Source organism: Rhincodon typus, chromosome 17 (assembly GCF_021869965.1).
Source record: "Rhincodon typus isolate 14 chromosome 17, sRhiTyp1.1, whole genome shotgun sequence".
Lineage (NCBI taxonomy): Eukaryota > Metazoa > Chordata > Chondrichthyes > Orectolobiformes > Rhincodontidae > Rhincodon > Rhincodon typus.
In genome coordinates this window covers 18,872,944-18,895,737 of record NC_063348.1, presented here as the reverse complement: position 1 = coordinate 18,895,737, position 22,794 = coordinate 18,872,944, and the positions used below count along the sequence as shown (strand labels likewise).

Genomic DNA, 22,794 nt, shown 5'->3' with positions numbered 1-22,794 from the left:
ACAGACTCGGGGGTGTCCCGATTTCTGAACGCCTGACTTATGAACATTTACAAAGGGCGACCCATAGAGAGGTATAATTTTAGAGATCTGACATGCAAACAATTCCTGTACTTCTGAATGGCTTCTTTAGATTGTTCTGTACTGTGTTCCAACTTGATTACAAATCAACTTGCGAACAAACTCAATAGCAGAACATGTTCACAACCCAGGGATTACCTGTACCTGTAATTTGTTTCATTATCAATAAGGATCTGGAAGTGCTTGTGAAGAAATTTCCCTGAGGAGATTCAATGGCTAGGGTAGAATCTGTGATTGGGTAGATATGAGCTGGCTTGTTAAAATTTTCATATGCGTGGATTAATAGGATTCATTCATTTCGTTCTGAAGAAGGGTCACTAGTCTCTGGTAAAGTCGCAAGTGAGCTTATAGGGTGGATAAAAAACTGGCTCAGTCATAGAAGATAGCAGTGGAAGGGTGAATTTCTGAATGGAGGGCTGTGACAAGCGGCGTTCCTCAGGGATCAGCGTTGGGACCTTTGCTGTTAGTAATATAAAAAAATGATTTGGAGGAGAATGTAACTGGTCTGATTAGTAAGTTTGCCGATGACACAAAGGTTGGTGGAATTGCGGATAGCAGTGAGGACTGTCAAAGGATACAACAGGATATAGATCGGTTGGTGACTTGGGCAGAAAGATGGTAGATGGAGTTTAATCCAGAAAAATGTGTGGTAATGCATTTTGGAAGGCCTAATCCAGATGGAAAATATACAGTGAGTGGCAGAACCCTTAAGAGTACTGATAGACAGAGGGATCTAGGTGTACAGGTACACAGGTCACTGAAAGTGGCAACACAAGTGGAGAAGGTCATTAACAAGTCATATGGCATACTTGCCTTCATCAGCCGGGGCATTGAGTTTAAAAATTGGCAGGTAATGTTGCAGCTTTATACAACCTTAGTTAGGCCGTATTTCCAGAAGGATGTGGTGGCTTTGGAGAGGGTACAGAAAAGATTTACCAGGATGTTGCTTGGTATGGAGGCCATTAGCTATGAGGAGAGGTTGGAGAAACTTGGGTTGTTCTCACTGTAATGATGGAGGTTGAAATGCAACCTGATAGAGGTCTACAAGATTATGAAGGGCATGGACAGAGTGGACAGTGAGAAGCTTTTTCCCAGGGTGGAAGAGTCAGTTACCAGGGGGCATAGGTTTAAGTTGCGAGGGGCAAGATTTAAAGATGGTGTATGAAGCAAGTTTTTTACACAGAGGTTGGTGGGTGCCTGGAACTCGCTGCCGGGGGAGGTAGTGGAAGCAGATACCATAGTGACTTTTAAAGGGCGTCTTGACAAATACATGAACAGGATGGGAATAGAGTGGGGTAGTGACACTCGGAAGGGTAGGGGGGTTTTAGTTGTGACGGGCAGCATGTCAGTGCAGGCTTGGAGGGCCGAAGGGCTGTGCTGTAATGTTCTTTGTTCTTTGACTCAAAATATTAACTCTGTTTTCTCTTCACAGATGCTGTCAGAGCTGCTGAGTTTCTCCAGCAGTTGCTGTTTTTGTTTCAGATTTCCAGCATCTCCAGTTCTTTGTTTTATTTCGTAACTTAATAGGATTTCCATTCAATCCCTAAGAAACAATGACTTTTCATCAGACTACTGACAGACAGATTTGAAACATCTTATTGTGCTTAATCCTTTGAGTCCCTCAGCTGTTTAATGCGCTGATGACTGGCAAAAAAAGTGTGAATAAATGTGATAACAGTAAATTACTGTATTTTGTCCATGGATCACAGACTTGGATCCAAAGTGTCCGCTAAATAATTTCACAACACTGCATTACAAGTGCCACTCCCCCCATCTATGAGAAACCTGAAAAAGTCTGTACTTTTGTAGGAGCAATATATATTGGGGCAGATTTTGCTGGAATGGGGGATATTACAACATGCCCTTTTAGCTAAAGGTTTATGTTTTATAAATAATTGCCTTTGAAGCTAATGGAAGTACGAGCCACCAAAAGATTGGTGATGACTACAGGGCATCTTGGTGATTTTGGTAAATAATGGGACCAACAGTGTTTCTTCTTAAGCATTGGGATTAAAGGACTGTGAAATGAACAGAGGAATTGACAAAAACAGTGGATTTGAGGGAGTTAATTCAAAATAAAATCAGGTCATAGAGTCATAGAGCTGGACAGCATGGAAACAGACCATTTGCTCCAACTCAGCGCTGACCAGATATCCTAAATTAATCTAGTCCCATTTGCCAGCATTTAGCCTGTATCTCTCTAAACCCGTCTTATTCATATACCCATCCAGATGCCTTTTAAATGTTGTAATTGTACCAGCCTTCACTACTTCCTCTGGCAGCTCATTCCATACATGCACCACCCTCTGCATGAAAAAGTTGTCCCTTAAGTATGTTTTATATCCTTCCCCTCTGAACTTAAACCTATGCCCTCTAGTTTTGGACTCCTTCACCCCAGGGAAAAGACCTTGTCTATTTACCCAATTCATACCCCTTATGATTTTATAAACCTCTATGAGGTCACCTTTCAGCTTCTGACGCTCCAGGGAAAACGGCCCCAGCCTATAGCTCAAACCCTCCAAACCCAACAACATCCTTGTAAATCTTTTCTTAACCGTTTCAAGGTTAACATCTTTCCTATAGTACGGAGACCAGAATTGAACGTAGTACTCCAAAAGTGGCCTAACCACTGTCCTGTACAGCCACAATATGACCTCCCAACTCCTATACTTAATGCTCTGATCAATAAAGGAAAGCATACCAAATACCTTTTTCACTGTCCTGTCTGCCTGGGACTCTGCTTTCAAGGAACTATGAACATGCACTCCTGGGCCTGTTTGTTCAGCACCACTCCCTAGGACCTTACCATTAAGTGTATAAGTCCTGCCTTGATTTGCCTTTCCAACATGCAGCATCTCACATTTATCTAAATTAAACTCCATCTGCCAGTCCATGTGGGAAGATAAATGAAAGGGGAATAAAAGATTGAATTAAGAGAGAAAGAAAATAATTAAAGGAAAAGTAAGAAATAAAAACATTTTAAAGTTAAAACTGTTTAAATCTGAAAGGATAATTTATACATCCAGAAAGAGATTAAGTTGTTTTCTGGGACATTCAATTAACATGTCATTAAAAGCATACTTACACTATTGAATATTAACATTCACTATTGGCAGCAGGTTTAATTTGAGTCTTTAATTGTCCAAGCCCCAAGCTCCTTCCAGGTGAAAAGATTATTTACTTTGCACTTCTTTTAATTTAATAACCTGTAATTCATGCTCACGATGTAGTCTCCTCCACAAAGACTAAATGCATTTTGGGTGACCACTTAGCAAAACAACTCTGTTTGGTTTGCAAACCTGTTTCTGGGCTTCTATCTCAACTAAATGACATATAACTTTCCATCTCACTCCCACTTTGACCTCCGTCCTCGCCCACTTACAAATGTTTTAAATAGGTTCAACTTAAGCACAGGGCAGAATATCACCTTTTCTTTCAGTTACGCACTTTATAGCCTTACAAACTCAACATCAAGTTCAACTATTTCAGATCTTGAACTCTGACCCCTTCTTAATTTGTTTGATTTGTTTAATTTTTGAAGGCAGTTGTAGACGAATCTTTATTTCATTGCTTGCTTTGCACCATCACCTCTTTTTATCACTTGATCCCTCAGGGTCTGAACAGCTATTCACAATTTTCTTAATAAGTTTCTTAGATGTCCTCAGTTTAATAAAAACACTAAAAATTTTTCTTAAAATGCCATATGCAAACACTTCTTGTGCGCCTGTGATGAGTCATTAAGTCATAGAGTTGTACAAAACGGAAACAGACCCTCCGATCCAACTCATTCATGGCAGCTAGATATATTAAATTAAACTATTACCATCTGCCAGTATTTGGCCCATATTTCCCTAAACCCTTCCTATTCATATACCCATCCAGGTGCCTTTCAAATATTGCAATTGTACCAGCCTCTACCACTTCCTCTGCCAGCTCATTCTATACCTACAATACCTTCTGTGTGAAATAATTGCCCCTTAGGTCCCTTTCATATCTTTCCCCTCTCACCTTAAACCTATGTCCTCTAGTTTTGGACTCCCCTATCCTGGGAAAAAGACTTTGGCTATTCACACTATTCATTCCCCTCATGATTTTATAAACCTCTATAAGGTCACCCCTCAGCCTCCGACACTCCAGGGAAAATAGCCCCAGCCTATTCAGCCTCTGCCTATAGCTCAAACCCTCCAACCCTGGCAACATCCTTGTAAATCTTCTCTGCACCCACTGGAGTTTAACAACATTATTCCTGTAGCAGGGAGACCAGAATTGAATGCAGTATTCCAAAAGTGGCCTAAGCAATGTGCTGGGAGATAAAAAGAATTGCAGATGCTGAGTCAATACAGTGTGGAGCTGGAGGAACACAGCAGGTCAGGCAGCATCGCAGGAGCAGAAAAGTCGACGTTTCAGGTTGGGACTTATCAGATTGCTGATGAAGGGTCCCGACCCGAAACGTCAACTTCCTGCTCCTCCAATGCTGCCTGACCTGCTGTGTTTCTCCAGCTCCACATTGTATTGACTAAGCAATGCCCTGTATAGTCGCAACATAACTCCTATACTCAATGCACTGACCAATAAAGACAAGAGTACCAAACACGTTCTTCACTACCCTGTCTACCTGTTACTCCGCTTACAAGGAACAATGAACCTGCACATCAGGGTGTCTTTATTCGGCAACACTCCCCAGGACCTTATCATGAAATGTGTAAGTCCTGCCCTGATTTGCTTTTCCAAAATTCCTTACATTTATCTAAATTAAACTCCATCTGCCACTCCTCAGCCCACTGGCCCATCTGATCAAAGCAGTGGACCCACCACCAGTGGATCCTTGCAGCACACTGCTGATTACAGGCTTCCAATCCGAAAAACAACCCTCCACAACCACCCTCTGTCTCCTACCTTCAAGGCAATTTTGTACGCAAATGGCTAGCTCTGCCTGGATTCCATGTGATCTAACCTTATCTACCATGCGGAACCTTATCAAACGCCTTGCAGAAGTCCATATAGACGATGTTCACCACTCAGCCTTCATCAATCTTCTTTGTCACTTCTTCAAAAAAACTCAATCAAGTTAGTGAGACACGATTCCCCACGCACAAAGCCGTGTTGACTATCCCTAATCAGTCCTCGCCTTTCCAAATACATATAGAACCTATCTCTCCAAATCCCCTCCAACAACTTACCTACCACTGAGGCAGGCTCACTAGTCTATAGTTCCCTGGCTGTTCCTTACCACCTTTCTTAAATAATGGCACCACATTAGCTACCCTCCAGTCTTCTGGCAGCTCACCCTTAGTTTTAAAGAAATTGTTGCTGGAAAATTTGAGGCATTAACCAAAAATATCATCAAAAAATGAAGCAGCTCCAAGCTAAATACTGCCAAAGCACCATGGAGCAGGTATTTATTTAAAATATGTCATCAAAGTAAATCATTGTATCAGAGGAAATTTTGGCACAGGTGGTAAGGCTTTCTTTCCTGAAGGCAGAGATTGTTGGTTCAAACCTTACTCCAAGTTAGCATGAGCACATGATTGCCTGATTCTTTAACGCAGTACTGAGGGTGTATTGCATGGTCAGATATGCCAATCTTTAGATTAGACTATAGGCTGATTCACTGTCTGCTGATTAATGATAATATTTGAAAAACAGGTCATCAAGTTTAAAAAAAAAGTAACACAAGTTGTGTGAATTCAAAAATGTAATCAAGAAATTCTAGAAATGTATAACAGGTCACTTAAGCGAGACAAAAATAAAGGTTTTTCACAGATGTTTTGTCTCTCACCTGTAATGCAAACCTATTCTCTTTTTGACATTGACTGGGCATTTTATTTTCCGGCATTAATTTGTCCTTTTCCCACTTAAATGGTAAGAGATTACCACATCATGTAGAATTTGGGTTTATAGAGGGACGTTGATGATTTGTATTGCAATTTTCATTATTGTGACATATTGATTTGGTTATGAGCTTGGAAATGATTATTACTTTTTTTGTTTTAGTTCACTCTCAGACTCAGAAATCAGGATGTCCAAAGTTCTGAAGAAGTAACTCATGATGAGATTAGGGAAAGACAATTAGCAGGATCCCACTCTTGACCTCCTCCATCCCCTGGCTTCCCAGTCCCATCTCTTCATGTCCTCTCGCTCATTATTTACTTGTTGGAGACAACTGGAAGCCATTTCGAATGTGACCTCTCAGTTGGTATTATCTCAACAGGCAAAGGCAAGTGAGGACAAAATCAAATAAATCAATTTGTACTTGATGCATAATTGAAAACTGAACCAAAGTAGCATCACTTCAGTAGATTGTGTGTACGAAATAATTATTGGCAGATGAAGTTGTACTTCATTCAGATCATGTTCAGTTTTGCTCTGTACATTAGTTGAAGCTCAATTGGGATAGTAACGACCCTCTAATATATAAGGCCAAACTAGACTAGTAAGGGAAAATGCAGTTAGAACAATATCCAATAGATTGCATCAGTACCAATACTGCACAGTAGTATAAAAACATCCAACAGTAGCTAACATACCCAACAGTATTCTGTTGTAAATAAGATCACTGACAGTATTCAAAAAGACTCAAAAGTACACAACAGTAGGCAACAACATTCAGTGGTATCCAACATCACACAACATTATCCAAGAATACAGACCACCACTCAGCAGGGCATGCTAACGTTCAACAACATGCAGCAGCATGCAGCAGTGTCCAAACAACTTACGTTACACAACCATGTCCAAGAGTGCAAAGCCATATTCAGAAATACACAATGGTATCTTACAGGGCATAATAGCAGCAACAATGCTGCACAAAATACAGAAGGCATATAACAACATGCAAAAATGACTGGTAGTACCTAATGGTACCATGCAACGCCCAATAGTATGCAACAATTACTTCAACACAGAAATTAACACTAAATGTTAGCGGCACAGTGGCTCAGTGGTTAGCACTGCTACCTCACAGTACCAGGGACCCAGGTTCAATTCCAGCATCAGGCAACTACTTGTGTGGAGTTTGCACATTCTCCCTATGTCTGTGTGAGTTTCCTCTGGGTGCTCCGGTTTCCTCCCACAGTCCAAAGATGTGCAGGTAGGCCATGCTATAGTGCCCATGGATGTTTGGGTTAGACATGGGAAGTCAGGGAACAGGTCTGGGTGGGATGCTCTTCAGAGGAGCAATGTGGACTTGTTGGGCCAAATGGCCTGTTTCCACACTGTAGGGGTTCTATGATATTACATCTGATGGAGGTTCACAGACATGAAATATTTTCACCCTCTTGCCATACATGCTACCTGACCTCTCGAGTAGTACCATCATTTGATGCTTACACTAGAAAGTATCATAAGGCCTTTTACATGGTTGAGTAGAGAATGAAGGAAAGGAGAAACAATATGAAAAGATACCAAACTTTGGCATGACATCGAGGAGAATTGACTGGAACTCTATTTGTAAGGATGGATTCTGACAATGTATTTGAAGATAAAGGGTGAAGTGAAGAATTTGTGAGTTTTCAGCAGCGAATTCAGGAAAATAAGTCTGAAGAGGCCAGAAGCTCTACAGCCAGTGAGAAGCACAGATGGATTAGAGATCAGAGTCAGCTCCATAGAATCTAGGAGGAGTTTTAACCCTTGAAGAGGTTATAGAAGATGGGGAAGGACATAAAAAAAATGTAAAGATATGAATGGAACAAGAAAACTAATGTACATCAGCAATGGAAAAATAGGATGTTCTGAGGGCCAAGATGTTGGAAGTGGAATTTTAAAGTTGAGAAACAGAAGGTTGACAATGGGTTCAGTGGAGAAATACCAATGAAAAAGGGAGGAATAAAAGGGGGTTGATCATAATATGGTGAAGCAGATAATGTTGTGGAAATAGATGCAAGTAGTCTTGATGATGAATATGCCATGGCTTTCCAGTTCTGCTTTGGAAAAGTGCCAAGGTTTCGTCCGCTTTTATTACAATGGTGGCTACAAATGAGACAGCAGGAGCAGGAGATTGGCTTCATGGCAGAGATGAGTTTGGAGATGGAATGGGTAAATGTGATGTAAACTGCAAAGTGGTGACAGAATTAGAGGTCATGTAGGAGGCAAATTGGTAACTGGCTTTTAGAGATAAAGAAATATGCCCTTGGTGTTAGGATGCAACAGTGTGGTGGAGGCTTTTGAGAAAGTGCCCGTACAACAGGCCAGAAGCTAACAGGACTTGGTACAGGATGCAGGAAGATGGGTGTAGGATGACCTGAGGTTTTGAAGTATGAAAAACGGTAGACAAAGAGAACAGTAGAATAATGAATCAGAGATAGTAGGAACTGACGATGCTGGAGAATCTGAGATAACAAGGTGTAGAGCTTGCTGAACACAGCAGGCCAGCTGTGTCTAGACCCGAAACGCCAGCTTTCCTGCTCCTCTGATGCTGCTAGGCCTGCTGTGTTCATCCAGCTCTACACCTTGTTATTTCAGTAGAATAATGAAGTCTGGAGGATAGAAAGGCATAGCTGAAGATTTCATAGCAGACAGTGTTTAAAGTCTGTGACGAAACGTTAGGATTTAGTTCGAGGTGTGAACTGTCATCATGAACAAAATGTCAATCTACAGTTCTGTCTTGTTTCTTTTGAAAGTATCTGCTAACCAGAAGGTAAATTTTCATACTAGGAATCAACGTAGGAATGTAGGTTTCTCAGCCTTTGTGTTTTTTGACTTCTGTAAATTTTCTTCTTTATCTTCCATCATAAGCTGATCACCAGAATTATTCAGTCTATGCCTTAGCTGGACAATTTTACATCAAGCTAAGTAGCAGTTAAATTACGTGACTGACTTTGTGCTGATAGAGAAGGCAGCTTTAGTGAAGGACAGGATATGAAACATGGGGTCAAAGAGGGTGTTGAAGTTGTGAACATACCAGTTCAACTTTAAACAATCGTTAGCATGATAGCACCCAACTGAGCACAGCAATACTGACAATATGCAACATTATCTCATATCGCACAATGTGAAATGTTAACCAATTTTTTGTTGCTATTTGCGCTGCTAGGACCAGTTTTAAACATATGTTCTGTGGGGATTAAAACCTTTCTGCCAGTAGTGGGTATTTGTGAAATCAGTCCTTTTGTATATTTCTAACCTCTTGTATTTTTAAACTGTAGATCTCCAGCACTTACAGCTCCCTCTGTCTGGACAGGTTCTGTGATGTGGAATTTCCAGTTGGAAGCAGCACTGACAGGAAATCACAGGCATACCCATGAGTTCTCAGGTTAAACTGTTTGTGAGAACTATTATCAATTGCTTTTGTATCCTTTCATGGGATGTCAGTGTCACTGGCAAGGCCAGTGTTTCTTGCTCATCATTTGTTGCCCTTGAACCACCTTCTTGAACTGCTGAAGTCCATATGATGTAGATACAGTGTTATTAGGGAGACTTCTAGGATTTCGAAGTTCCAGCAACAGTGAAGAAACGGCAAGTCAGAATGGTGTGTAACTTGGAGGAAAACTTGCAGGTGATAGTGTTCCCATGTATGTTCTGCCTTGTTGTTCTAAGTTTGTCAGGTGGTGTGGATATGATGCTCCAGTGCATCATTTAAGTGGTGCACAATGTTATCACTATGTACTGGTGACAGAGAGGAATAATGCTTAGGATTAAAAACCAAAAGAACTGTGGATGCTGGAAATAAGAAACAAATACAGAAATTGCTGGAAAGGCTCAACAACTCTGGCAGCAACTGTGGAGAGAAATCAGAGTTAACTTTTCAGGTTCAGTGACCCTTCCTCAGAACTGATGCTTAGGATTTTGTGGACTTACCCCTACTATCTCAGATGAAGGATACAGTGATTGCCATTTCCTTATATGACTAATACCACAGATATAAAATAGCAGCAGCGCAGCTTCAGATTTTTACAAGGAAGAAATTAAATGTTAAAAATAGCTCCACCCCCATAACACCTGCAGATCAGAAAATATGTGGAGCAAGACTGTATTTTACTAAGTTATTTGTCATAGTAATTCCAGTTAAATATAAGTTGTAAATAAACCAGTATTCAATTAGCATTGCTAAATAGGGTATAACAGAGGTAAAGTTTATTACTTAGGATCTTCTGGCAAAACAAAAAATGTCATCAGTCCATATTTTAAAATTACAACAGAGATAAGAAAATGACTTAATAACTTAATAGGGAACGGTATATTTCAGTTTTGTATTGCATGTTGAAACATGATTATTTAGTAATTTTCTCGTAGATGTAAAGGTTTCAATCACCACAGCACACATGTTTAAAACTGGTCTTGAGAAGAATGATCATAATATGATTGAATATAACATTGAGCTTGAGAGTAATGTGGAGCCATATCTTGATTTTCAGATGATATTTGCTATGATTTCATGTAAAGAAATTAATACATGATTGCAGGCAAAATATTAAACTGATTGAAGCATTTGTTAATGGACAGAAAACAGAGAGTAGAAATAAATGATTATTTTCAGGTGGCAAGGTATAACTACTGGAGTGGTGTAAGGCTCAGTAATTGGATCTCAGCTGTTTACAACCTATATCAATGGCTTAGATGATAGGATATGAATGTAAGTTATTATTTTTGCTAACAGCACAGTTAGATTGGAAAGAAGGATGGGACAGGAGTTTACACTGCACTAAGTGAGTGAAAATAAGGGAACAGATGGGGAATAATGGGGGGCAACATGAGTTCTGTTGAATGGCATGATGAATAGAAAAAATGACTATTTATTAAGGATAAAAATATACCAGATGTTGTTTTTCAAAGGTAATTAGACATCCATGTATAAGAAAGCTAATTTGCAGGCATTGCAAACAATTAGGAAGACAAATAACATGTCAGCCTTTACCTGAAGGGGTTGGAGTATAAGATCAAGGAAATATTGCTGCTATTATGTGGGGCGTCTGGATTATTGTCCACAGTTTTGGTTTCTTTACTTAAGGAAAGATATAGTGACTTTAGAGGGCATACAACAAAGGTTTACCGATGCCCAAGAACAGAAATTGGCCTGTGTTATCTGGAGTTTAGAAGAATGAGACTTGATCTAATTGAAATGTATAAAAAATTTAGAGGATATTGCTCAGATGTTTTTTACCTTGGCAGGAGAGTCTGGAGCTAGAGGTCATAGTCTCAGGATTAAGCAATCAACCAATTAAAACTAAGATGATGAGTTATTTTTTCGCTCAGAGGGATGTGAATCTTTTGGAATTTTCTACTTGACTGCGCATGCTCAATTAATGAGTATATTTAAGGCTAATATCAATAGCTTTTGGGCACTGAGTGAATTGAGAGATGTGGGAAAAATAGTTGGAAAGGTTAGCTGCATTTAAAAGTTTTCATTATTAGAACTACCATCTCAACAGATCATGGCTAATTCAGTTAGTGTTACCCGTGTAAATGTTGGCCCAATTAGTCTGTGTATTAGTCTAGGATGCCATCACAACCAATGCAGAGGAAGTGAAGATTTTATCGAAGCTCACCTGTGATCTTTTTAAATGGTGGACCAAGCTTGAGGAGCTATATGGAATATTTCTGCACCTATATTCCTATTTAGTGAAGGACTCAAATAACTATTCGTATTCAATAGAAATTAGGAAGTTAGATGTAAAAAGGAAAATACAGTGCAACATTTTGACTAAAATAAAATTGTGCAATAAGTTGGAAACTCACTGAAGCGTAAATAGGTTCATGAGGCAAACAGATTACTTTGTCAAGATTAAAGAAGTTAAAGATATGATGAGAAGGGATATGTTGACTTGACCAGTCACAAAGGGATATGATTGTTGAGTCAACGGCTAAATTTTTGATCTTAAAAATGTTTGGCCTTTATTAATCTAAATCAGGCTGGATTGTTTAAATACATCAGGAATTAATGCTAAGATCCAACCAATCAAATACAAAGAAACCTAATTGCAGCAGAAGCCATTGAATGACAATCCTTTTCATACACAGCCTCACTGTAATACTCTAAAGTAATCCTTAATCCTAAAATTACAGATATGACTGCATATTGGTCATCCTATAATTTCTCATGTAAAACAGATTTTAAAAAAAACAATGCAGCCTGTATAACACTAGACACATTTTTATTGCTGTATGCTTTGTGAATTATGCTTCTCAATTAATGATTCTTGAACTATGACTGCTGTTTGGCCCTTCCTCCTTTGGAAGTAGCTGTTGGTTATTGATGGGACTATGGATGCAATGATGGGATGGCTCTTGTAATTTTCCACCTTTGCCAATCAGCCTGGCCAATCTTGGGAAACACAAAGAGACAGATCCTGAATGCCATCACATTGGTAAACCAATAGCACTACACACTGCTCCTGAATTTGTCCATTCAAGATTCCTGCCTACCATGATTTATTATTCAAGGTTATAGTAGTGTAGTCACAATATTGGTGATGACGTGTTACAGTCCCCTCAGGAAGTCCCATTTGCTGTGGCAAGCATGTTCTAGTCTGGAGTTATGGATAATGTTTGCAGAGATTCCAACATCCTTTCCATCACATTGCTGACCAGGATTCTCCCCTGCTCTCACCGGTTGCCATTGGCATGTGTTAAAAGAACATGGCCACTTGATGAACACATCTTCCAACCTGAGCTCAAAGGCAGAGATACTATCTACTGCATCAGAAGACCTTCAGTAGTTATATTACTGCCCCAATAATGAGTGGCCTGGACAGTATACGTAGTTTTAAATTCCATCGTGGCAGCTTGAGGTTTTGAGGTCAGTTTAAAAAAATTGAGAAATGTGAAGAAAAATTGGCTGTTGAGTTGCCAGAATTTCATGAGAAAACCAGTTTACTGATGTCCTTCAGGAAGTAAACCAGACCTCCTTATTTGGTTTGGCTTATATGTGCCTCTGTTCATACACCAATATTATTAATTCTTAACTGCTTTCTGTGAGTAGTGCAGCAAGCCTTTCACTTGTAAGAACTGATCAGGATACCAGGGATGGGCATTACACAATGCCTAGTCAGCGACACACAACTTTCCTGTTTGCTAACGGAAAATTCAAAAGAACAAAAAAAAATTTAAAAAAACTGGGCCATCCATGAGTGGGCCTCTCCAAAAGGTCCATTAACAGAACTCTGTTTGTCTTTTCCCTCGGATTGGGGGAATTTCAAGACTAGGGGGCATAATCTTAAGGTGAGAGGAGAAAGATTAAAAAAAGACATGAGGGGCAACTTTCTTACATAGAGAGTGGTTTGTGTGTGGAAGGAACTTCCAGAGGAAGTGTTGGATGTGGGTACAATTACAATATTTAAAAGACACTGGTATAAGTAAATCAAAAGGAAAGGTTTGAAGGGATATGGGCCAAGTGCAGGCAGACGTGATTAGTTCAGTTTGGGATTATGGTCGACATGGACTGTTTGGACAGAAGGGTCTGTTTCTGTGCTGTATGATTCTATGACTCTATAACGTATTGCATAAAGTTTTCAATTTGTAGCTCATCTTAACGTGATATTGAAAGAAATTGTTATTATCAGCATAAACACAATTACAATGTTAAGGTACATAACATGTACATGGTTTCTTACCTGAACATCTTCCCTTAGTATAATGTTCTCTACACTTTAGCATTCTCTAATAAAAATGCTTCCACCTCATTCTCTAAAAGTGAAGCCATGTAAAAATGCTTAAGATGCTGTCTCTACATATTTTCTGTGGTTACGAATGAAAGCGTTCATACATATAATTGTACATTGCAAGTGTAGTCGCACACTTCTCTGCTGAAAAACTACTAACGCAATCTGCTTTCCCAGTTGTAAGTGTATGTGCATAAATGAGGCAAGAACCAAGTCTTGTCCCAGGCAATAGAAAATTACAACTGTACCTGACAGATGAGGAAGGGTTTCTTCAAGGATGAGGAGATTTAATCCAAAGTCCTGTCCAAATGTTCACCTCACAACTCAAGAGGACACTTCTCAACTAACATCTGAATGTTCCGAATGCTGTGACTGAGTCAGGAAATAAGTTATTACTATCTGCACCCCTTCATCAGCAACTATTTTTAACTGTGAGATAGAATATGTACTGTATTCAAAAAAGGCAGAGATGGTTCTGATATGGCAGGAAACAGAGAGAGAAAGGTTTCACTAGGTTAAACATAAACAGGAAATACATAGCGGAAAGACAAAAATCAGAAATGATGGTGCTTCTTTAACAAATGGTCCAGTTTAGACTGAATAACTCTGAAAGAAATTAGTTGTGACTGAAATTCAGAGTTTATCTTTGTTGAATTTTATGGTTTTATCTGTAGTTATGTTACGGATAATCGCAATTATTATGATTGTCTGTATGATGGCCTAATGTTTGTGATACGGGGCTAGGGACCTGGAGGTCATGATTTTTAATCCTACTTTGACAATGATGTGAAATAGAATTAAATAAATTTAGGTGAACATCACTATTGTAAAATGTCATCAAGTTCATTAATGCCTGTGAGGAAAGGGAATCTCTACCCTGACCCAGTCTGGTTAACATTCAACTTCAGTTCTACATGATGTGGTTGACTTTGATGCTTTTTGGCATGGCCCACCCAGCTGCTCAGCTGGAAAAAAGTCACTGCAAAGTTCACAAAGTAGATTATTATACATATTTACTAGCAACAATAATTTGTCTGCCAGCAGATTTTAAAATGCTGGGAAAGCATTGATGGACAATCAAACAATTGGGACCTCGACCACACCATAGAGACAGCGATGATGACCCATTCTGTGGCTGTATCTATTGGTCATGGTTCTAATGATCCTGTGTGGGGAATGTCAGAAACAGAACTGCTCCTTAATAATGTGAGCAGTCAGCAGGTGCATCACACACATACGACAGTTTAGCATCCTCCTCTATACAATGGTGCTAGGGGACTCTTATCAAGAGGACTATAGAATGCCTCTACTTGGACCTTTGACAGACGGACCTTATTACAATGAATGCCACTAAAGCTACATCATGCAAATACAGCAGGAGGTTGTAAATGCAGTAGAATTACTGACACCTTGTATTCCCACCTCCCTCCCAAGAAAGGCAGCATTGCATATAAGAGCATGTTCATGCATACTTACCATTCAAAGTGAGAGGTTTGTGACCTTGTATAGCTTATGTGATCATGGACTGTCTCCTGTGGCTAATTCTGCTTCATGGATATGACTATCTGCACTCTACAATGAGATGCTGACGATTGCTTGTGGCCAGGATTAGTATCCTGCACCATTGGACGCTGTATGTATTTCACATGCAGAGTACTATGATTACAGATGTCTAAGCCTGTACTGTGAAAACACCTGATTAATGCAATTACCCCTTGAAGAGCCTAATTTTGCTCAGAAGTAGAATTCATGTGCTCAAACAGAATAAGTTACTTTATTCAGCCCTCTCTGGGTGTGGTGACATCCATTTTCCACTTCCAGTGCACATTTACAACTAGCATGAGTATGGAAGACAATGCAAGTCATGCTTAGCACAAAGAAACAGGGTCAGCCTGGTCATCAAAGGACCTGGCCACTCTAAACCTCCACATTCCTTTTCTCCTTGCATTCCTTTTTGAACCCATCAGTACTGAGCATGTTCCGACACACCTCTTTGAATTATGGCTTCATCTCCCGATGTTACCCTCTTAGCTCTGGCCTTATACCTTAGTCATGCCAAATATTATGCTATACTGTCTTCTTGTTAAAGGCAGGATGGTTGTGAATGTCAATTACCTAGCCACACTGACCCTCAGTAACTCATAACAACCAATGTGGTATCACCTTCCATCTTATGTATTGAGTTGTCCCCCACCGCCCCACACCGTTCCCCCTTCACAATTATTGTCCTGTCTATATCCCAGCATTCACACATTTGATTTCGCCAATGTCCCTGCCACAGCAGTGACATCAATGATCCTTATTAACTGTCACTGAGCTCACCATCAGAACAGACCATGGCGCACCCCGCTGACGAAGTTGGTCAGGCAGCCCTGATAGGTGGCTAGGCCTCTGAATTATCTCTGTGCAGCTGACTGACTTACCACAAATCCTTGCAGTTGGTGCACTGGACCTGCAGGACTGATATTGGCCCACTCTCCGGACAGTAGTGATACAGTCTCCCTGATCCTGACCACCCCTAGCAGCTGAATAACCCTATCTCAGCCATTGACCTGAGATCGGACACTACTCTTGGTTTACTGTACCGGAATTTCCTAAGGCAAGGCTGTCTTTCTTGACTTGACTGAGGACTACTCCCCACTGACATTGAAACATGGCCATTTTGTTGAAGGATATGCAGTGTGTTTACCACATAAGTTGCTGGCTGGTATGTGGCTACATTGATGTACCATGGTGCTACACATGTCCACCTCCTTGATCACCGCTGACAATCATGTCAGGCTGCCTGGCTTTGTGTCTGTGCTAAACAGCAAGGCAATGGTAGAAGGACTGTGAGCATTTAAGTTCTGAATGAGGAGGCACAGCACAAATTGGCAAGGCAGGGTAAGGCAAGATGCTGTGAGCATCTGAGTAGGTGCAAAGTGAGTGAGGGCTAGGAAGCCAGCCTGGAAGCCTGACATGTACTAAATCCATGAGTTAGGTGCAAATTGTCCCAGCAGCTGTATTACAATGAAAGTTGCTAGTATGCTCCAAAGTGCAGCTCTGAAGTGCAGACAGTATTTTCAGTGGACTTGGAGATGGGCCATGAGGATGTAGAGAGGCTGGTATGTATCCAATGCCATTCTCCGTGCGTGAGTGATGGAGACAGTCAATGCCCATGGAGGGTAACCTGGGCTGCTGGGGATTGGTGTCCATGATGGAAGTGCAGAGGAGTGAGCAACAAGCTGGAGTCACCAGGAATCTGCTCTGACTTCCACGACAGGAATTTTCACTGTCTAGTTTCTCTTACTGAATACCTTAGAATCAGAAATTGCACATCAATGAGGCAAGATTAGACACTAACAGCATGCAAATAGGCATCTCAACACTCACTAGTTGGATTTTTGCCTTGCCATTCAACATGTTGTCGGAGAATTGGACATTTTTCCTCAATATCAAGAATCTCATTTCTGCTCATCACACTATATTTTCCCAAATGACACATCATTGACAATGTCATTCACTGGCTGGCCAGGCTACGCCCTCAGTGCCTGACATGCATGGTCCATGGTTACATTCATTGAATTATGATTTTAAGATTCAAGGAAGAAATAAACTGGTGTGGAATTCATGTTTCCTTGTACCCTGATTGTCCATGCTGATTTATGCCCATTTCAAATTAGGGTGAATTCTAATGAGATTGGGTCGTCACTTGGGTGTAACTTGATATTTGATAAAATGACCATGATATTTATTGCAATTCTGTTACACTCAAGGTGGAATGTCCAAGCCTATGTTTCAAGTTCTGGAGGAGAGGTTGTTTTTGAGGCAGTTTTTTGAACTCAGAAGGGACCTGGAATACTAATTCAGAGCAGTACTATTGACTAATAATTAAACATTGAATGGTGAGTGGAGCCTGCAGCAGAGTCACATCTTAAGCCACACATTCTTTCCTGAATCCTACACAGGATGTAGTGGCTTTCTGAAATGTAGCGTAAATGTAACCTCTTAAGACAGTCACAGAAAAAAAAACTCAAAAGCCGCAATATTCTCAGAGAAAGTAATGGACTTTTACAGCAGGTTGAACAGGAAACTCCCACAGATGACTAACAGTGATTAAAGGTGCAATAACTTCAACAAAGTCTTATCCAGGGCAATGTTCCTGGATGTGGTAACCATAACCTCCAGGTCGTGTGGAAATCCCATACCATCTGTTTTCACACCAGCTAAGCAACATAGCATGCTGCAGTAATCTTGATCTTTGCAGCTCATATGCTCCATACCTTGCAACTGATGTAGGTCACTACACAAAGGAGCTCAAGGCCTGGAGGTGATTCTAAACCCACAAATCCTCTGACAAAGCCATATTGGTTGTATTTCTTAAATGATTGAAAGGAAACTGTTTAAGGAGAAACTAGATTAAAGAAGGAGACAGAGCAAATAAAAGATTGAAAGAGAAATGGAGAAAAAGAAAGGGAAGAATACATGTAACAAATAGTCAAAGAAAACTGAAGTGAGGCTGTAAGGTATTCAAAGTGTGAGAAAGACCGTGAGGGAGATAGACAGAAATAAAGACAAGTTGTGAATCACATACAGAGTAGGTGTAAGAAACAGACATACAGAGAAGGCATCAGGGATGGGGAACAAGAGAAAGCATAGAGAGTGAGAGACAAAACCATAATGAAAGAGAGACATGCTTAATAGCTTAAAATCAATTATTCGAAAATAATGGAATCCATACTATTGTGTTATGACTCATGGTCAGTGTGTCAGTATACCTTTAAGAGAGATGTGTATGAGATTATGGTATGCATTCTTCATACCCCTGAGGGTAAAATGACACAGACTTCATCATAATTCAGAACATTTGAAGCAAGAAATACCAGTAGAAGCATGCTCTTCTTCTGTAACTGAATAGACTATTATTAGTCCAGACATTGTGAATTTGTCTGTGAATATTGTACCTGTACATTGGCAGCCAGCTGTTACAAACCTCTGTAGCATCCTTCAATGTCATGTTGTCCATGCCCTGTTTCTTCCATTATAAGTATTACATAAGCATTGCTGCATCAAGTAAGATATGCTGCAGAAGGTGAAACCCACATCACCTCCTACAGGAGAGAATAGAAAAACATCTAGGGTCCAATTTAACATTGGGCTGTCATCTGTCAGCTAGAGAAACAGTGGGGGCATGACGTTGCCTCTGCTGCCAAATTTAAGTAACCATCAAGTACTGACTGGCTAGGGTCAGGCTTTCTCTGGAGTTTAGTACCCCATGATGGAAATCTAGCCCTTTAGAGTGAATAGCCAATCGGAGGTCAGTAATTTTCCATTTCCTGTCAGCAATACCAGGCTGCTGGTATTGCACCCACCCAGGGGCCTAGGCTCAATGAGGAACCCAGGGCCATAGGTGAGTGAGGGAGGGATCATGGAGGTTCCAGTAAAGGCATTAATGGCTGGGGATGGTAGGGGTCAAAATCTTTGCAGCGATTTTCATCAGGCATCCTTTCTTATTAATTCCAATCAGGCAATGATCAGGAGTGAATATCGTTAGACATGACACTCCTGGAATCTGGAATTTAACCCATGATGTTTGCTTTTTGGGTGTCCCTGCATGGGGACTCTCCTTCCAGCCTTTGATTGCCCATAATTATTGTCCAAGCATGAAGGTAATGCATTAGCTTTCTCACGTCCCAGATTTAATTAGGGAAGGGCACCATGATGACAGGTTCCTCTGACCACCGTGACAGGACCCCAAACCACAGCACGGAGACAGGGTCTCCCACCCCGCAGCACAGCTACAGGGTCCCCCACCCTGCAGCACAGTGACAGGATCCCCCACCCCGCAGCATAGCGATAGGGTCCCCCACCCCACAGCACAGCGACAGGGTCCCCCACCCTGCAGCACAACAACAAGGTCCCCCACCCCGCAGCACGTGAACAGGGTCCCACACTCTGCAGCAAGGTGACAGGGCCCCACACCCCGCAGCACAGCTACAGGGCCCCCGACCCCACAGCACGGGGACAGGTCCCCCACCCCCAGCACGTGAACAGGGTCCCCCATTCCACAGCACATTAACAGGATCTCCCACCCTGCAGCACAGCAACAGGGTCCCCCACCCAACAGCACGGGGACAGGTCCCACACCCTGCAGCACGTGAACAGGGTCTCCCACCCCGCAACAAGGTGACAGGTCCCCCCACGCCGCAGCACGATGACAGGTCTCCCACCCAGCAGCAAGACGACGGGGTCCCCCACCCCGCAGCAAGACGACAGGGTCCCCCACCCCGCAGCAAGGAGATAAGGACCCCACCCTGCAGCCTCCCCTTATTTAAGTTCCTGCTACCAGCAAATCTTCTGCTGAGATGTCACTAATGCAACCCTAGAAATTATTGAATAATCAGCATGGATTTGAAGTAGGAAAGAGGAAATTCTGCTTCACTGACCTTATGGCATTTTTTGAGGAGGTAATTTTATAGGCATAATTTAACAGGATTTTCTGAAGATCTTCAACAAAATACCCCTGAAGGGGATATGCAGCAGAATGGATTTCTTGTTGGCTTCCCGACACAAAGCAGAAAGCAAAGGGGAGTTATTCAGATTGAGGAAGGTGTGAACTGCTTGACAGGATCAGTGCTGGGACAGCTAATGTTCACAAATCACATTAATGATTGTGGAGATGGGGGAGTTGTTGGTTCGCTCACCGGGCTAGATGATGACAGTGCGGTGCAGAATAATGCCAACAGCAACAGGGTTCATTCCCAAACCAACTGTGGTAGCTCATGAACACCTTCCTCCTCACTTTACCCCACGCTGGTGGAGTAGTTACCCCCAAACTATATATAACCAATTCTCTCTCTCACTTTCTAATGAAGAGGAAGTCTATGGTCCTTTCTATACTATAGCTGTTTATATTAACGGTTTACAATAAAATATAGTGTGGAATCTGTTTATTTTTGGAGATAAATGACGCATTAGTTCTGAAACTCCTATTGGGGCCCCAGGTCATGTTGTCTTGTGCAATTAAATTATTTGCAGCTCATCGCATGTACATGCATCTGTAGAACTCCAAATCTTATCTGGAGGACGTTTTGAAGATTGTCAGAACCACTTGAGCTCCAATTTCTGGGGTGCCATATTTAAAAGACTCCTGAATTGCACTATACTCTCCACAAGCCAGGATCTAATGCATCATCAGCATCTAATGACCAGCCCCTCACACCTCTGGAGATGCCTGAGGCCAAGCAGAAAGTGGTTCTATGTTTCAGCGACAGCTCCCCAGGGTCCTCCTGCAGGCTGTCTGGGAGAAAAAGGATATACTGTCTCTAATGGATGATGACAAGTGCTTAATCATGCAGATCATAGAATGCATTATTGTTTTTCACCTACCTGAACTCATTGATTAAACTGAAGCACCAATCATTTGGAACCCTTAACTCCTCAGATGCTCTGTACTACATTCTTCTTACCAGGAACATTAAAGCAGACATTCCCAGCTCTGGGGATAGACATCTCAATCTGTACCTATGAGTATAGGAAGAGTACTCGTATAAATGTCTCTTAGTGCATCTCTGCATCAGCAGGTGTACATGAAGCAATTGCATCTTGAAAGAATCTTGGTTAAGGATGATGTTTTGCAACACACACAAAACTTTATGTTTTTCTGTACAGATCCCACTCCTACTCCATATACAAAAAAGGGCCTATCTCTAGTATCACCTTGAGTAACACCTCAGGTAAGAAAGCATCCTCAGAAGATGCACTATTCAGGCATTCCTGCCTACCCTACACCAGCAGAGAGACACTCACATCCCTGAGGAGTCTATCTAGAGTCGGCTCAGGACCACATTCTGATGAGCACAGCTTGGGCTCGCAGTCAGCATGGAAGTTACAGCTGAGCTCTTTGACACTCAGAATGCTGCTAGAGAACAGACCTTGGCTGAGCCCATTGCAGCTGATGAGTCTTTGTACTTGGCCATTATGAACTGATGGAAATGCAAAGCCTAGCCGAAATTCACGTGGCAAAAGTGCCGGAGATCATGACCAGACTGGACCAAAGGACAGAGGACTATGCCCTTAAGGAGGAGCAACAGTCAGGCACCCAAAAACTGTCATCTCAGGAGGCTTCACGGAGATCACAGGTCTCTCTACCTCTGATCTGCCAAAGGCTGAACCACCTCCAACAGGTCAACTCATGGAGATTGTACCACGAGACTTTTAGGAGGCTGGAGCCCTTCAGGACATGGGTTACCAAAGAACACTCTCTAAAGTAACCTGAGGCAAGCCAGCAGTTGGTAGGCTTCCTCAACTCAGTAGTGGCTGCCTAGATAGCACTGACATGTAGCAGTTGGAAAAGGATGATTAAAGAGCCAGTGCATGTGGCTGTCAAAGTCATGCAGATTCAAGCACTATTTACAAATATAACACTTTTTATATTACAGCAGTGTTAAGGTGTCTGGTCGGTTATGTCTCTCTTATAGCCAACAGTGAAGGTCACTGTAGGCACTTGTGCATCATCTGGAACAGTGCCTGGAGCACTCAGGCTATTGATGTCTGCTACTCTTTGGAGCATGACCTTGGGGAAGCTAGACGTTAAGACATGTGGATTCAGATAATTACTCAACATTGTACAGGCTTCTGGATGTCTATGACTGATGCCTGATCCTCACTCACTGATACATGAAGAATGTTTGTGCAGCTCTTACGTTTGTCAGTACAATTCCATGCTCGTGGTGGGAAGTCATTTGATCAAAAATAATTTGCATTGACTGCCAAACAAAGGAGCATAAAGTATAAATGTTAGAAACTAAACATTCCTTTCAAGTTCAGAATGTCTCAATCTTAGTTGGCTTCTAGTTCTGTGTACCAATGTATTTAAGTCCAACATCATTCAGTCTCAAATCTAGTCAATTCTATGTTCTCTTGGACCCGACTGCCTCATCTCATTACTGCAATGGCTTCTTCAGCAGCAACATCATAAGCTTCATCTCCCTCAGTGTCTCTGTCAGTCTCCCTTTCTTACTTGTCTGAGGAAACATGTGCCTGGTCCATCACCCCCTCTACTACGTTGTCATCTCATCATTAAGCAACATTGCGCAGGGCAAAGTGAGCAATCATTGTTTTGGTAACATGGTCCATTGAG

The 22,794-nt window shown here is 41.4% G+C and overlaps 1 protein-coding gene across 1 annotated transcript in view; it reads right to left on the bottom strand.

The window, feature by feature from the left end:
* Positions 1-14,067, bottom strand: part of si:dkey-9k7.3 (circularly permutated Ras protein 1) — a 64,869-nt gene extending 50,802 nt beyond the window's left edge. Inside the window, exon 1 of the mRNA XM_020514695.2 lies at positions 13,922-14,067. The gene's annotated coding sequence lies outside the window, so the exon portion shown is untranslated. The remainder of the gene's footprint in view (positions 1-13,921) is intronic.
* Positions 14,068-22,794: the final 8,727 nt, after the last annotated feature.